A 12,600-nucleotide genomic window follows, 5' to 3' on the forward strand; every position below is an offset into this window, starting at 1 on the left:
ACTTTAACACCATGTTTACTTGCTTTCATTAATCTTCCAAGTCAGAATCCTAATAAACTAGATCTAATTTCACTTTTTTCCTGAAAGGTTCCATTTACTTATATATTATTACCTGTGTCCTTTAATTAAAATATTAATCCAGGCAGTCTGGAGTATGTCCAGATGCATTAGAGATAACCAAATAACACTAAACGAAACACTAAAACTACTTACAAAGTTAGTGGGAAAAAAAGCTTTTTCAGTCGATTAATAATAATATTACAAGCTCTATTATGACAATAGAGCAAAACAAAAAAACATTTCCCATGTACTGCTGATTCCTCCTTCTCCCCGTCTCCCACACCCAATCAAGTTCTGTTGAATCTACATCCTAAATAGATCTGAATCCATTCACTTTCAACATTCCCAATGCCACTTTCCTAGTACAAATTAACAACTATGTGAAATTTCTCAAAAACCTCGTGACTGGATCCCATGCCCAAAATCTTACCCTCTTTAATTCATTTTTCACATTTGGAGTCATGGTGATCTTTCTAAAATGCAAATCTGGTCTTCTCACTCAGCTGCTCTGTTCTACTTTTAGGATAAAATCAAACTTCTAATGCTTTCAACATTCAAATGATTTCTCTCCCTGCTAACCTCTCCAGCATAATCTCTTACTTGCATTTCACGTACTCCATTCTCTTTCCCTTCTCTCCCACATACAGTCTCTGCTCCAACGATCCTGAATATCTGTCATCTGTTCCGACATTCTTTCAGCCATACTCTCTTTTCTGTTCCTTTACACAAACTATTTCTTCTGCCTGGCACACTCTCCTTGCCTATCTCTCAACCACCTACATGCCTACCCCCCAAAAAAGTCCTCCTCAAAATTCAGATTCAGTTTTGATATCACTTCCTTCAGGAAATTTCCCTTACTCCCCAAGTCTAGGTCATGTTCACAAAGTCCTTATACTTAACTCTATAATATCATTTATATTCTTATGTCACCGTACTCTTAAAGCTGGTCTCTGTCGCTACAAGACAGAGACTAAGACTATTCTCAAGTCTGTGTCATCTCAATAAACTTTTAAAAATAAGTAACTTTACTGAGATATGATTTCACATACAGCCAAATGAAGAAATTTTACACATACAGTTAGATAAATTTTGATACTGCGTAACTGTCAGCCCAAACAAGATACAGAACATTACCATCACCTTCTAAAAAGTTCCTTGGTGCCCTGTGCAATCAGTTCCCCCATTTTGAACCTCAGCTACCACTGATGTGATTTGTATCACCAGAGATTAGTTTTGCCTATAATATAATCACATATCAACAGAATCATACAATGTGCGGTGTTGTGTACTCTAGCATCTTTCACTTAGCATGTTTTTGAGATTCATTTTTGTTACTGCATGTATCCGTAGTTTCTTTTTATTGCATAGTAGCGTACAACTGAATGGATAGACCACCATCTGTTAATCCAAAACCCTGTTAGTAGACATTAAGATTATATGCAAATTTTGGCTATTATTAAGAAAGTTGCTATGAACATTAGTGTACAAGCCTTCTGAGAACATGTTTTCATTTTTCTTGAGTATATACCTTGAAATAGTAATGTTGTCATAAAGAAAGTTTATGTCTAACTTTATTTAAAAACTGCCAAACTATTTTCCAAGATGAAAGTACAATTTTACACTCCCTCCAGCAATGTAAGAGAGTTCTGGTTACTACATTCCCCAAACTTAGTACTGTCGGAATTTTTTTTTTTGGCTGCACCGCATGTGGCTTGCAGGATCTTAGTTCCCTGACCAGAGACTGAACCTGCCCCAGGGCAGTGAAAGTGCCAAGTCCTAACCACTGGACCACCAGGGAATCCCTTTTTTAATACACATTTCCCTGATGACTGATGATGGTGAGCACCTTTTCATGTGCTAATTGGTTATTCCCATATGAACATACATAACATACATATATTATATACCTGTTCATATATATACACATATATATGCGTGTGTGCATATATATCTCTGTTTAGATCTTTTGGATGTGTTCCAAAGTGAATGATGTATTAGGGAACAATTTGAACAATGTAAATTTCATGTTTACTTTTGTAAACATTGTCCACAATAGTAGGTGAAGACAAAAAATGTACCCAGCTAAACCAAACGAAATCAGAACACACAGAACACACACACACCTCAGAAATGGATCCACCACTTCAATTCATACTATGAGCTACACTCATCCACATCCTATGTTATAATTTTGTCTGATTTCAGGTAACCTTCCTCCTATCACTTCACAATAACTAACAAGCTGCAATCCTTTCCAATGCTCTTTTCAACAAGCAAATTTCCAGTCTTTTTCAACATAGAGTGCCATATTCATTGTAGTACTTACGTATTCCTTAACCATTTAACATATGTAAAATTTGTTAAAATGTAAAATTGTGCTTTTATTAGGTTCCTATCTTTTTCATTTGTCATTAATGAAGTTTTGGGGTTTCCTCTGATTTTTAACAACACAGTACTTTTTAGGAATATGTACCTTGCAGTAGAGCAAAACTATGTAGAAGTGGTGAAAGCAGACACTCTTGCCTTTTTCCTGATCTTGGGTGAAACATTCAGTAAACCACCATTTAGCATGATTTCAGCTGTAGGCTTCTCATATTTAGTCTTTGTCAAATTGAGACAATTCCCTTCTATTCCTAAGCTTGCTAAGAGTTTTGATGAAAAACGGGTACTGAGTTTTGTCAAAAGCTTTTTTTGCATCTATTCATCAAATCATGATTTCTCTTTTTTCTGCTAATATGCTGAAATGAATTAAATCGATTCACTGATAATGAAGTTGAGTCACCCTTGTATTTGTGGGACAATCTCAACATGGTCATGGTGTATTGTCCTTTTTATATGTTGCTACATTCGATTTGCTTGTATTTTCTTGAGTGTCTGCATCTAAGTTCATTAGAAATACTGGTCTGCAATTTTCCTTTAATATCTTTAATAGGTTTTGGTATCAGAGTTATTCTGACCTGTAAAACAAATTGGGAAATATTCCCTCCCCTTCTATTTCTGGAAAAAGCCTACAGACTGACATTACTTATTCCTTAAATGTTTGATAGAATTCACCAATCACGAAACTAGGCAAGGAATTTTACTTTGTGAGGATTTTTCTTTAAATTACAAATCTAACTTCTACATACATTCAGGGGCTATTCATATCTGCTACTTCTTCTTTTCATTGAATTTGTCCATTTGTCAAATTTTCTGGCATAAAGTTGTTCATGATATTTCTTACTATCCTATTAATGTTTATAGGATCTGTAGAAATATCCCATCTTCTTCATTCCTGGTATCAGAAATTATGTTTTCCTACTATAGAAAGATTTTTCTTTTTTTTTTTTGCAGTACGCGGGCCTCTCACTGTTGTGGCCTCTCCCTTTGTGGAGCACAGGCTCCGGATGCGCAGGCTCAGCGGCCATGGCTCACGGGCCCAGCCGCTCCGCGGCATGTGGGATCCTCCCGCATCAGGGCACGAACCCATGTCCCCTGCATCGGCAGGCGGACTCTCAACCACTGCGCCACCAGGAAAGCCCTGTAGAAAGTTTTTAATTTCCTCTAAGCACTGCTTAGGATGACTCCCACAAACTTCAATATGTTGTGTTTCCATTATCATTCAGTTTGAAATACTTTTAAAATTTCCCTTGTGATTTCTTCTTTGACCCACAGATAATTGAAGATTTAGTGGCCTCATCCTTTAGATAAATGCGGCCACATATTTACTTACAGACATTATTAACCCTTCCTTAAAATTATATTATTCTTGCCTTAAACTGTCATTTCTCTTTTAAAGAAGTTAAAAGAGGTAATTTTTTCTATTTATCATTTATTTACCATTTCTAGTGTTCTTCATCCCTGCCTGTAGCTTCTTCCAGTGCTTTAAGACATCATTCCATTTTCTTCTGTTCTTCACTATTTGATGAGAAGTCGCCCATCATTAACCTACTGTTCTTTTGTGTCATTTTTTTGGTGGCTGCTTTCAAGATTTTCTGTTTATAACTGGTTTTCAGCAGTTTATGATGTGCTTGGATGTGGTTTTCTATATAGTTACTTGCTTTAGATTTGCTGACCTTCTTTAACACACAGACTGTTTTCTCCCCCAAATTTGGAAAATTATTAATCATTATTTCTTTTTTTAAAAATTGAGATATAGTTCATATACAATTCACTTAAAATTGACCATTTTAAAGACCAGAACTCAGTAGTTTTTAGTATGCAGTTGCCCTCCATACCTGCAGCTTCTTCATCCATGTATTCAACCAACCACGGATCAAAATGCAGTTGGTTTTATCTGTGGATGCAGAACTTGTGGATACGGAGGGTTGACTGTACTACACCATTTTATATAGGGGACTTCAGCATCCAGCGGATTTTGTTATGGAGAGGGGGGTCATGGAACCAACCCCCCACAGACACCCAGGGACAACTCTATTCACAAGCTGTACAACCATTACTGCTATCTAATTACATAATATTTTCAACACTCAAGAAACAAACCTTGTATCTGTAAGCAGTCACTCCCCATTCTGTCCTCCCTCCAGCTCTTGAAAACCACCACTCAACTTTCTGTCTCCATGGATTTGCATATTTTGGACGTTTCATATAATGAATCATATAAAGTGCAGCCTTTTGAGTCTGCCTCCTTTTGCTCAGGCTCAGTATGATGTTTCAAGGTTCATCTGTGCTACAGCATGTAACAGTACTCTGTTCCTTTTTATGGCCAAACTATATTCCATTGTATGGATATACATTTTGTATAACCATTCATCAGTTGATAAGCATCTGGATTGCTTCCACTTCTTGGTTCTTATGACTAAAGCTGCTATGAACAACCATGTACAAGTTGATGGGTAGACATATGTTTTCAATTCCCTTGTGTATATAACTATGAATGGAGTTGGTGGGTCATATGGCATTTGAGGGAATTGCCAGATTTTTCTCCAAAGCAGCTGCAGCATTTTATATTCACAACAGTAACATGTAACATATGAAAAGTACCGATTAGCCCACTCTCTCCAACACCTGTTATTGTCCAACATTTTGATCATAGCTATTTTAGTGGGCATGAAGGGGTAACTCACTGAGGTATTTCTTTGCAGTTCCCTAATGACTAATTATGCTGAGGTTTTGTGGGGTTTTTTTCATTTTTTATTTTTATACAATTTTTAAAGGTTACTTTCCATTTACAGTTATTACAAAATACTGGCTATATTCCTCACATTGCTCAGTACATCCTTGAGCCTACCTAACACCCAAGAGTTTGTACCTCCCACTTCCCCCACCTCTATGTCTCCTCTCCCCCAACAGTGGTAACCACTAGTTTGTTCTCTATTATCTGTGAATCTCCTTCTTTTATGTCATATTCACTAGTTTATCCTATTTTTTAGATTCCACACATAAGTGACATCATACAGTATTTATCTTTCTCTGACTTATTTCACTTAGCATAATGCCCTCCAAGTCTATCCATGTTACTGCAAATGGCAAAATTTCATTCTTTCTTATGGCTGAGTAGTATCCCATTGTATGTATGTATGTGTGTGTATATATATATATATATATATATATACCACATCTTCCTTATCCATTCATCTGTTGATGGACACTGAGGTTTTTTCCATGTCTTGGCAACTATAAATAATTATGCTTGGTTTCTTTTCATATGCTTACTGGCCATTTATATATCTTCTTTGGAGAAATGTCTACTCAAATCCTTTTTCCATTTTTAATTGGGTTATTTACCTTTTTATTACTAAATTCTAACAGTTCTTTATATATTCGGGACACCAGACCATATTAAATATATAATTTTGCAAATATTTTCTCCTATTCTGTGGGTTGTCTTTTCACTTCCTTTGAAGCACAGAAAGTATTTCATTTTGATGAAGTCCAATTTATCTATTTTTTTCTTTGGTTGCTTGTACTTTAGTTGCTGTTACCATGTAGTTGTGTTTACTGTTGCTTTGAAACCAGGAAATGTGAGTCAAATCATATTTCTTAAAATTTTCTTTCTGACCCATGCCCTCCTTCCTTTCCTTCTAGGACTCCAATTACATGATGTTAGACTGCTTGATATTATCCTAGAAGTCATTGGGACTCTGTCCCCACCTCCCTCCAATTTTCTTCTCTCAGTTCTTTACATTGGATAATTTCTATGGATCTGTCAAGTTCACAGAAGCTTTCTTATGCCATCTCCAATTCACTGTTAAGTCCATCAGTGAACTTTTCGTTTCAGATACTGTTCTTTTCAGTTCTGCAATTTTGTTATCTTAAGTCACTGAGTTTTTAATAGTTGCTTTAATTCATTTTTTGCTAATTCCAAATGTGGGTTATCTCAGGGTCAATGTCTACTGACAGCACTTTTCCCCTTGATATGGTTCAAGTTTCCCTGCTTATTTGCATGTCTAGTAATAGACGATTGTATGCTAAACACTGTGAATATGGTGTAAGGATTCTAGATTATACTGTCTTTCTTGTTGAGTTTGTTCTGCCTGGAGCCTCTCCTTGATCTTAAAAAGGCTTAATTTTAGGCTTTATTAGGGCAGATCTAGAGCAATCCTTACTCTGTAAGAGAAGTTAAACTTTGTAAAGAGCAAGATGGTAAATGTATTATTTGTGGGCCATACAATGTCTATCGCAAGCACTCAACTCTGCTGTTGTAGTCCAAAAGCAGTATGTAAATGAATTAGCATGGCTGGCTGCATCCGTCCATTATTTATGGTCACTAGAATTTATATTCCACATCATTTTCACATGTCACAAAATATTATTCTTCTAATTTCTTTTCAGCCACTAACAAATATAAAAAACATCCTTAGATCACAGGACATATAAAAACAGTCAGTGGGCCAGATTTGGCACACGGGCCATAACTTGCCAAACCTTTCCAAAAGCACAGCCTTTCAGGAATCTAAGATTAATATCCAGTATATTAACTAGGTCTTTCTCCACTCTGGCTGGGCTGAAATCCAACATCTCCAGGTATTATGATATTTCTCCCACTTTTAACCCCCTAACATGCACACTCTACTAGGCCTTAAGGAACATCACCTACATGTGTGCAGCCCAACCGTCAGCCAGGCACTCTTGGGGAACTCATACTTCTGTACATACCCTCTTCTTCAACAACCTGCCTAACAAGTTCCAGCTGCTTCAGCAGCCCAAAACTCCAATCTCTGCACCCTCAGTTCAGTAGAACTTCCTTGCTCCGCTTGAGTTCCACTCCCCATGACATAGTTAGCCAATTACCCTGAAGCACAGAGATGGGCTAAATGTGGGGCTCACCTAGTTTGTTCTCTTTCTCGCTACATCCAGTGCCTGAAAACAGCTCCACTTCATATACTTTGTCTGGCTTTACAGCTGCTTATGACTAGAGGAAAAATACAATCCACTTACTGTCAGAGATGAAAGCAGATGTTAACCACAATAAATATTTGATACATAATTTAATGACTAAACAAACCTTATTTCATAAAGTTTTAAGTATGTGTGACCCTCTGTGATCTCAACCTCTTGGTGTCCACACCTTTCTGTAATCCCTTCCCCTGGAGTGTAGGTAGGACCTGTGATCTGCATTAATCAAAAGAATATGGCAAAGGGACTTCCCTGGTGGTACAGTGGTTAAGAATCCGCCTGCCAATAAAGGGGACACGGGTTCAATCCCTGGTCCGGGAAGATCCCACATGCCGTGGAGAAACTAAGCCCATGCACCACAACTACTGAGCCTGCACTCTAGAGCCTGTGTGCCGCAGCTACTGAGCCCACATGCTGCAACTACTGAAGCCTGCACGCCTACAGCCCGTGCTCCGTAACAAGAGAAGCCACTGCAATGAGAAGCCCGCGCACCACAACGAAGAGTAGCCCCCGCTCGCCGCAACTAGAGAAAGCCCACATGCAACAACAAAGACCCAAAGCAGCCAAAAATAAAATTAAAAATTAAAAAAAAATGTGGCAGAGATTATGGGATACTACTCCTGTGATTAAGTCATGTTATATAACAGACTAGCCCTAGAGGCTCTTGCTAACAGACTAGCCCTAGAGGCTCTTTTTGTTGACTCAATGAAGTAAGCTACCATGCTGGGAAAATCCACATGGCAAGGAACTTCAAGCAGCCTGGAGGTGCTGAGTATGGCCTCTAGCTAACTGTCAACAAGAAGATATATCCCTCAGTCCCACAATCACAAAGAAATGAACTCTGCCAGCAACCTGAGTGAACTTGGAAGCAGATTCTCAAGTCTCGAGGCAAGAATACAGGCCAGTCAATACCTTGACTACAGCCTTGTGAGACACTAAGCTGAGGATCCAGGTAAGCCCCACCCACAGAAACTGTGCAAAAATAAATGTGCGCTGTTTTAAGCTGCTACATTTCTGGTGACCTGTCCCACCGTGATAGACAGGTAATATAATACACTATTGATAAAACACTTCAAGACAGCCACCAATATATAGAGCTGGGAAGTACAGGCAGCAGAAGCATAGGGGAGACCATGATGTGCACTTAAGAACAAGGAAAGCTACCTCAGATCTATGTCATCAACACACAGTGGAAGGAGCAGGGACATGGTAAATTACCTTAGAGAGAGACACAGTGGCTCTTGGCCTAGTAAGAAAACTTGTGCATCAGAAAAAGGGTGTTGTCAGTCCTACAAGTATAGTCAGGACCAGTGTTAGTGCCTTCCCATGCACCGCAGGAAAGATAGAGTGCCTTGATCCAAAAACCTAAGTTTGTCTGGTCACAATCATTCAGCAGTGTTTTACACAGAAACACCTACCTTAATGCTGACCCAATTTTGCCTAGCAAATGTGAGCTCTGACCCCTAATAATCACTGTCAAGATTCAAAATTTAAATGTCTGTTCTTTTCAAAACCTAAATAAATCAGTTTAGCACCATTTTATTAAGAGAAAAAGAAAAACACTGAATTATTGTTGGGTTTTTTTTACTCCATTAATTTTTTTTTAGGATAGATATGCAATAGACCTGAGCATTTTAAAGAGCCCACTCTCTTCATTCGATGTTACTAAATTTCTGAATCACACTACTAACTTCCCTCTTTAAAAACTGCACATGCTGTAAGCAACCTGTTGATTATAATGCAGCTTTGCAAGCAAAATGCCTATAGGAATAATAAAATAGCAAATAAAAAATCAGAGAGAAATAAAGCAAAGGTAGCAAAATACCAATTGGCAAATCCAGGTGAAAGGTATGTGGGTGTTCGACTCTCAATCTTTCTAATACAGGTTTGAATTTTAAAAAATAAAAGCTGAGGAAAGAGAAATAAAATAATTTTCTCAGGAGGCTAATCAGATTTAGGAATCAAAAATGTCCTTGAAGCTAATTAAGAAACCCATGAAGAAGATACCTTTTTCATTCCTGTTTTGGTAAACAGGAAAAGAAAGCAAAGCAAATCTGCATGTTTTAAAGTCGTTAACACTTTACAATTGCATAATATTTCTCTCTCAGAATTCAAAAAATAATATAAAAATTCCTACAAAAACAATTTTCTGAATCATCCTTTACAACCTTTTGGTTTTGTACACACCACTAACTTTTTTTAAAAAATAAATTTATTTATTTATGGCTGCGTTGGGTCTTTGTTGTTGCGCACGGACTTTTCTCTAGTTGCGGCGAGCGGGGGCTACTCTTCATTCTGGTGCATGGGCTTCTCATTGCGGTGGCTTCTCTTGTTGTGGAGCACAGGCTCTAGGCACACACGCTTCAGTAGTTGTGGCTTGCGGGCTCTAGAGTGCAGGCTCCGTAGTTGTGGTGCACGGGCTTAGCTGCTCCGCGGCATGTGGGATCTTCCTGGACCTGAGCTCGAACCCGTATCCCCTGCATTGGCAGGTGGATTCTCAACCACTGCGCCACCAGGGAAGTCCAACACTAACTTGTAAACCTGCGTTGTTTTCTAAACTCTTGTTATTCAACCCATGGTCTGGTGCATCAACAGCACTGCGAACTTGTTAAAAATGCAGAACCTCTGCCCTCAGCGCAAACCTATGGAATCAGAATCAAAATCTGCACTTTAACAAGACACACATGTGATTTGTACGTATGTTAAATTTTGTGAAGTACTGCTCTAGACATTAAAATTCATTTACTATAAACATTATGAATCTATTCAAATGACAAGCATCAAAGTCAGTTAAAGATTAGAGAAAATATGTCCTTTCGAAAAATTTTTAACAGGTTTTCTCCCCAAGAATTCAGTGTGAACTATGAACTGACAGAAATGTGTGTGATGGAGGTGGGGGAAGCTCTTGGAGACTTCAGTGTTGCACAAAATCTAATTAAAATCAGTATCTTTGAAAGCAACTGTAAAATAAAAATTCTAAGCAGTCTGGTTAAAGCACACACATCATCTGACACACTCAATACAAAATCATAAAAGATAAAATACTGATGCATCAACTGACAGAAAGTTGTTACTCGATAAATTTAACCTGTTGATGAGAAATTATTTTCTAGAAATTTAAAGAAAACTTGTTTCCTCAATCTAAAAGCATTGCTTTTCTACCTGCAAATTTAATGCTTACTCAGTTTCATTATAATCAATCAAAAGCCGTAAGGCACTACAAGGGGATGTGGGCCTACATCAGGCCGTATAAGCTATCAATTAAATACCTGAGGATGACCTTTGTGGTAAACCAGGTCTTATAACCCTAAATAAAGGGAACTTAGTATAGGGAGAAAGAAATCTGGGCAATAATTTTCCTCCAACACAGGCCAGGGTCAGAAAGAGTAAGAGCAGCTGACAGAAACACGCTGGTAGTCGGAGCAAATTTAAAACATCCTCTAACATTCTGCTTTCTATTTAATTTCTCTAAAAAACTTTCCATCGGGGAAGACAATGTATGACCTACTAAGGATCCCAAAGAGCAATTCATTTTAAAATATCAAGAATAAACCCAGGGCTTCCCTGGTGGCGCAGTGGTTGAGCGTCCGCCTGCCGATGCAGGGGACACGGGTTCGTGCCCCGTTCCAGGAAGATCCCACATGCTGCGGAGCAGCTAGGCCCATGAGCCATGGCCGCTGAGCCTGCGCGTCTGGAGCCTGTGCTCCGCAACGGGAGAGGCCACAGCAGTGAGGGGCCCACGTGCCGCAAAAAAAAGAAAAAAAAAAAAGCATAAACCCATTACCTGTCAACACAAAAACCGTATTTTTGTGAAAAATAACTATATTTTCCAGGACGACAACAACAACAATTTAGGGAGAAGACCGGCACTGCTGTATAGTTTTGCAAATATCTTTATAACGTCTGGCTTAATGGGAAGTAGATGGAGTTATCTTATTTGCTTCCACATTCAATACTATGCAGCTGTTTTGGTTAAAGTATGTTATTATACAGGTTTATAAAAATATGTAGTTGGAAAAAGTAGTATTTTAATAGTCTTTTCAGATTTATGGATATTCTTTTTTGATACTACATCAATTCAATTAGTTTATTATAACATTAATGTGGAATCTGAAAACACATCAATAAACATTTTGACCTCTGTTACATTAAAATTCCTGATGCCAGCCATGCACTTTAAACAGATCTTTCACACATGCATAATTTCTCAACATAATGCATTGATCATTTGGAAAGTATCTGTTTACTGAGTTAAGGTAGGCCTTCTCCAAACGTTTTCATGTTTCACTATATAAAATTTCTTAAAAATCAATTTGTTAAAATGACCACCAATCTCATCAGAAAATTCTTTGAGAATAATAAAGCTGTCAAGCTCATGGTGGCAGATACATGTTTTCTAAAATTCTAATTTTCACTTAAAGTGCAAATCTTATTATTGGAAACAAATACTGTCAGTTGTTTTCTCTGCAATGAGAGGTCACTTTGTTTGTTTTAAAGAAACTAACAAATACCCAAGTGTGAATAAACCACAGTTTGTCAGTCACTCTTTCAAATAAAAAATGCTGTTTCGTGAGAAAAGTGGCTCATGTAGCTCTCAAAGTAAACAAGGGCACAATGCTTTTCCTTAAGACAGCCATCGTATTTGGCACACAGCAGAAGTGCTTTATGTGTATTCCCATTTCACCACATGAGATTAAAAAGACATGTACTTAAGAGTCAAGATTAATAATAATTAATAATTTGTACCACTTCACCCAGGACAGGCCTAGTGTGTGGTGGTGAAGAATACAACGACCACTAGCACATTTTGGTACAGGGCCTTGCTCTGTGCTAAGGTGCCAAAAGTTTTGCTCACCATCGCTTTTGCAGATCAGTACAAATTTAAACACAGTGGAAAGGGCAAATAGCATCTTAATATTATTATGGAAATAGGAATCCCCATGGATCTGGGTCCATCAAACACTCTGAGAACCATAACACTATACCAATCATAAGAATTCTAAGCCTTTCCTATCATTATTACAATCCATCAACTAATTCAACCAATAATTACAGACGGCCTAACAGGCAATGCCAACTAGGTACCATAAAATTTGTTTGAGTATCTTTTGTATCATTCACTCGTATACCCCAGGCTCCTAGAACAGTGCGTGGCTGGCACACAGCAGGCTCTCAGTATTTGTTGAATGAATAAATAAGTGG

At 37.9% G+C, this 12,600-nt stretch overlaps 1 protein-coding gene across 7 annotated transcripts in view; it reads right to left on the bottom strand.

Moving 5' to 3' along the window:
• ATG5 (autophagy related 5) overlaps nt 1-12,600 on the bottom strand; it is a 119,889-nt gene that overhangs the window by 82,779 nt on the left and 24,510 nt on the right. The window lies entirely within an intron of this gene.

The sequence above is a fragment of the Stenella coeruleoalba genome (genome assembly GCF_951394435.1).
Source record: "Stenella coeruleoalba genome assembly, chromosome: 12".
NCBI classification, from domain to species: domain Eukaryota; kingdom Metazoa; phylum Chordata; class Mammalia; order Artiodactyla; family Delphinidae; genus Stenella; species Stenella coeruleoalba.